Genomic DNA, 6,125 nt, shown 5'->3' with positions numbered 1-6,125 from the left:
GCAAGCATGCACTTTTGCAGAGGTTGTCCTATTCTGCAACAGATTGGGGGACTGTAATTGTTTAGCATTTATTTGCACATGCATTTTCAAATCTGAATAATTTATCTGCGAAAATGCATGCAATCCTGTTGCCAAAACATTTTTAGGCATATACAGGAAGAGCAAAAAGTGAGCTACGTGACTCAGCAGAAATTACATCAAGCTAATTGCGCTGATCACACGCAGTTACGATAATACGCTCTTCTTTTGTTCATGTTTTTCTTTTTTCATTATTTTTAGTCATATTGGAGTGTGTCACTCAAACTACCGCAATAGTGTTACTCATACCATCAGAAAAAGTAAACTATCAAAGTATTATGATGATAAGATTGTCCTTAGCCAGTTAGCACAGCTGCTAACACACCTAGCGTGTACGCTTGGCCAATAACTAACATCGATCTTCAACTTGAAACTTTCATAACTTGAAAGTGGTAAAGTCAATCGAGACCTTGATTGGTTGAACAGCTTTAACAATGACGCAACAGAGTGTCAGAAGCTAATTTCCAAGAGAAGAACTGTTTGATATTAATTGTGGGTCATATGTTGTTTTGAACGCAACAATAGTCAAAACAAACTAAAATAGCGTTTGGTTTACAACTTCGAAACACAATCTTAAAACGTGTGTGCAGTTTTTCCTTTTGTACCTTCACCAAATTGAGTTCTGATGCAGCTACTATGACAATTAACATTCACCTTGAAATGCCATTTTAAGCTTAAACGTGCAATTATATATTTGAAGATGAAAATGGCCTTAAATGAAGAAAAACAACACAAGTAATGCCTCGCAAAATACACACACAATGGAGGGGGGAAAAGTTACCAAACGTTTGTATCATTCAATTTTTAAACACTAATCCTAAAAACAATGTCTACTTTGAGAATTTTTAAGTGTCGCTCTGAGTGAGTCTGCCAGGGTTTTAATTTACATTGATGGTGTCCAACATGAGGCATGCGGGCCATAAACAGCCTGCCAGAACATTCAATCGGATCAAGAAACCGTGATTTAAAGACCTCTGAATTTGAACCCGCAAATTAAGAAACGTTTCTTTGACTCTGTTTCCTGGAAGATTTAATTTATAACGCAAAAGTCTCAAAGTAAGAGATACTTTTAAAGACGGCATAGCATTTGGAATTTTTATTTTTTTGAAGCGGCACAAAAGAGGTGGCGGATGAATTGGTTCCACCTTTCTTCAGCGGCTGCATGCGGAGGGGAGGGGCTCCCCCAATCTACCACCACCAGGATTGCGTGTGTGTGTGTGTGTGTGTGTGTGTGTGTGTGTTCGGCTACGTTAGCCAGCCGTTCCCAAGCGTTAGCAAAGTGTTTATAAAAGCGGGCAAACAGCGGTGGGGTTACATCGCTAATGCCTCGGCGGGGGGATGAACATTTAGGAGGACGGCTTCCAATGAGCGGGACTATTATTACACGGCAGCCGGACGGAGAAACTTGGCGGTGAGTGCTCGCCACGGCTACGCGCGACAGAAGGTTCGCTAATGAGCGCCGGCGACAGGGAAGGACCGCCCTCGGAACACAACACGTGTCCATCCGCGTCTGTCACCGCAGCCTGCAACGCTGATTGACGGAGAGCGGTGACGTCACTACAGAGGGGTCGGGGGGGTTGAGGGAGATGAAGGGGTGAGGGGAGGGGGTCTTTATCTCACATTGGATGACTCCTTACTGTTCAAGACTTTTTAGTTTTAACGGGAAGCCTTTTACAATTTAAATCATGACCTTGATGCAAGTAGGAGCGTTGATACAGTTTTTAAGACTTTATTGAAATTTAAGCTTTCATGAATAAACAGTTTGTTTTGAATGTATAATTAAAAAAATAGAAGGACCACTTTTAGAGAATTGAGGTGCCTATCACAATTTAAATGATTCTCACTCTCATTTTCACTTCTAAATGTTTTGAACCTATTCCTGTTTTTTAAATCACATTTTCTTCCCGAATAAGACTGAATAATATAATTTGACTTTGAATTTTAATTTAAATTTTTGCGTGTTTTCGACACTTTAAAAATAAAATGTACTGATATCCTCATTTTGAGCTTTCACAATATTATATATGTGTATATATATATATATATATATATATATATATATATGTTTGCATTTCATTACGATGCATACAAAATATGCACCTCCTTACACAGATAAGATGAAAAACATATATCGACTTATTACCGTCACCAGCATGTTTCATGCACAAATACTAAAATCGGGGTCACCAAAATATTAGGAACCCCTGAGTAAGATGCAGATGATTGCCTTCAATACAGCTCTTGTATCGCCTTTCTCTTCATGTTGTATTTCAGCACACGTTGAGATCAAGTTGCAACGAGATGAAATTGGAAACGCATGCTATTGTAAAAAAGGAAGGATTGTATTTGAAGGTTGCCTTGGAGGAGTCTAGGTTGGGCCAGCAGGGGGGGTCATGGGGTCCCGAGAGAAAGCTCATAATGTGCCTGCATTCAAGTGTGTGTGCGTGTGTGTGTGTGAATTGTTATACCGAGTAACAAAAAGGCCTGTCACGTCGTGTAATTAGTAAGTTTGCATTATAGACGCTTGCATGTGAATGAGAATGCGGCCAGCATGTGTTTCGTCCACTATTCCCTTTTATTGGGTTTTAAAGATTCCGAAAATAGAAACGCATCCGAATCTGCAATCAATCAATCATACACGCCCTTTCTGTCTTGGTGAGAGGCAGTGTGTGAAGATTTTAATTAAAATATTTTAATTTGAAAAATTATATGCATTTAATTTTTTAATGTGTTGTGGCATTTTTAGTTAATTTCATTTTGAAAAGTATTTTGTATTTAAACAATTCTGTTTATCAATTTACTTGTTTCAATTGCATACATTTTTCATATATTTAATTCAATTTTATTTATAAAAAAATATTTTTCTATCCATTTCATTTGCATCAGTCAATGATTTTTTATTTTTGATGGTATGTCTCATTTATTCATGATCTAATTTTTCCATTTTATTTTGGAACATTATTTTATCAATATATTTGTGCTTTTAATGTAACTTATGATTTCTTAGCTTTATACACTGTATTTAAACTATTTTTAGTTTTTCGTGGTGCTGGTATAAGTAGGTGGCTTCTCAGAGGATAATTTTTATATTATTAAGTATTTATCACTGATCGTCACGGCAAAGTTAATGGGCCAAATGATGATGACAAAAAATGTTAATGCCTACCTCTTAACGGTCATGAATAAATCAGCTTGCATGGTGCACATTTAAGAGCCGCGCATTTCTTTTCCCCACTCAAAACTTTTTTGAACCGCCTTCAAAAAAAAGAATAACGTCGCTAATCTCCAATCAATGACGGCCGCTCTCACATTGACACGCTATGAGGATACGTACGCTATATGTCTTCAAGAAATATTAATAAAGACAAACTTTGACACAAGCTATCTGCACACATCTATCAGATAAGTGGACGTAATTAAAAGAATGTGACTGCTTTCACGTGTGCCGCCTAGAAAAAAAAAAGACAGGTTTCGTTACTTTTGACAATGCAATTAAACCCTCCTAATCCCCACCTCTCTTTTTTGTGTCACTTTTGGGATTTTTTTTTTTTTAATATGATCAGATGTCATTGACGGTACAGTCACGTTTATGCATGCAAATTCTAATTTTTAACCTTTTCGGGGCTGCTTTCTGCATTTATTTGTGGGGCCAAGTACAAGAATGAAGACGCATTTAAGTGGAAGGTCTTTCATTTTTTTTTTCATCTGGGAAGCTGAGATGGTTATTGATCTCGTCTGAAAAGACAAATTGCACATTTGTTCAACTCAAGTCAAAATGGATGCCACACGACTCACTCTCAACTACTTATGCATACAAATTTATTTATTTTTTACTTGGGAGTAAGGCAAGGCCAAATTTATACAGGAAACTTCTACAAGAGTACTTAAAGTTTTGGCCAGTTGATGTACTTTTTTTTTTTTTTACTCCTCTGGTAAACAAATATGCAAAAAAAAAACAAAAAAAAAACGCCAACACATTTCGAGTTCCGTTGACTGCATCATCAAGCGACACTTTTCCCGTTTGAAAATAAACGGCGCCTCACTTGACACACTCGCGTTGCCGCCTCCTTCGCCTTTTTGTTTGCTTTGACACATGCGCCCCAATTAGCATTTCTCAGCCGCTAAGTGGGAGCAGAAAGGGACACATTCGTGAAAAATAAAAAATAAATAAAAATGATCCACCTACTATGCATGCCGGATGATCTGGTTTGGCGTGTGACCACAATTGTGTTATGTTTACGCAACAACAATTATTTTCAGCTATTCTTCAGGTTGGGTAAAGGTGCAACGCTCCAAATTAGACGACATGGTGAGAAACTTTTCGTACAAAATAGATTTTTTTTTACTGGACTTGACACCGATGTGATCGAGTGGATCGAAATCGATCAATTTTTAAATTCATGCAAAATCGCTGCATGACTCTGTCATAATTTACGCGATATATCAACGACGTCATTAGATTGGCTCCGCCTCATAACACAGTGTATATGTGAGCATGAAAGCTAATCTGTTTTTTGCCTTATGTAAAAAAAAAAAAAACACTTCCTACAGTAGGTGTATTATTTATTAATTATTATTATTTATCTCTAATTCAAAATAGCTTTCATCACTCAGTATAAGTTGCAAAATATTCCGTAGCTAATCTCGCGACGCGATTACAAATAGAGTCAATACAGTTTGCATTTTGTTCTCCAAGTCAAACGTTTTGACGTTTGCTAGATGTCATTTAGAACGTTCCTGTCCAAAACAAAAAAAAACTAGCCGAGTAGCGTTATTAGCATTTAAGAAACAAAAAAGACATTATCCAATATACATTTTGAGGGGTTTTATGGTGACCTTTAATGTACTTGAGTTTGACCTTTTTATTTTGTATATAACAGTACCAGTAAAAAAAAAAAAAAAAAAAAAAAAATGTGTCGCATTGAATTTTGACCAGTACAACTTTCATATTTTTTCCCAGTTTGGTGACCAAGGACCAAAAAAAAAAAATAAATAAATAAAAAAAAAACTTGGTCCATTTCACAAATGGGACTTGTTAGGAGTTTGCGATCTCTTAATATTAGAACGTGTTTGTCCCCCCTCCCCCCAAAATAAATAAATAAATAAATAAATAAATAAAAACAAGCAAGTTTGCGCGATTAGCCTAGCCAAGCACATGTACGGCGGCCTTCATGGGACAAAAGGCATTCAAATTTGTGAGTTGCCAGTAATCTGAAACATTTCAGACTCATTTACTCAAGTTATCATCCCGGCTCATGACGGCCACGCGTACACTGGCCTTTAAAGGACATAAGGCAAATACTAGAGGCTCTTATCATAAATTCTACTCTGATTATTACTTTGCAAGTTTCGACACTAGAAACAAAGTTCCTGTGTGCTTGACATTCTGATTTACAGTTGCTATTAACTGTCATATTAGCACATCTTAATCCTTTGCAATTCCAAAATATGCACCGCTCAAATTGCACAGATCCCTTGCTGCTGGCTGTCACCATAATAATAATAATAATAACATAAAAAAAAAAAAAAAAGTGCTCTTAAAGCCGCTCTTTCCTGACATTAAAAGGAGCATGCGCGTAGTTGCAGGCGTATATTTATGAATAGGAACCTTTAATTAGGGCCCGTGTTTCCTGGGCGAGTCACATTGAGGGATGGTCCTAGGCGACATTCATTAATGATAATCACCAAGAGCGATGATGGCGCAGCTACAGGCCACGTCTCGGGGGAGCCTGCACTTGAAAAGAAGAATTAAATTACACACGGTGACTCTTTAATTGCGAGGAAGAAAAAAAAAAAGAGGGGGGGGAGGATATATAGCCATCATTGTTAAATATGCTCGTTACGGGATCAAGGATTTGTGTGAGGGGCTCTCATCCTTAAACACTCGGGAAGTCGACGTCTTGTCGCCACACGGCTATGCAGGCACGTTTTTATGTGCACGCACTTGTTTAAGGTCTCATTTTTTTTAAGGGAACTAATAAAGGATTGTAATGCAACAAGAAACGGATCAGTTTAAATTTAGCCCGTTGAATTTGGAAGGAAATGGA

This window comes from Idiotropiscis lumnitzeri, chromosome 16 (genome assembly GCF_059441095.1).
Source record: "Idiotropiscis lumnitzeri isolate Australia: NSW breed Sydney's pygmy pipehorse chromosome 16, RoL_Ilum_1.0, whole genome shotgun sequence".
In the NCBI taxonomy this organism is placed as follows: domain Eukaryota; kingdom Metazoa; phylum Chordata; class Actinopteri; order Syngnathiformes; family Syngnathidae; genus Idiotropiscis; species Idiotropiscis lumnitzeri.
The sequence above is the reverse complement of the archived record's forward strand: the minus strand, read 5'-3'. Positions refer to the sequence as shown.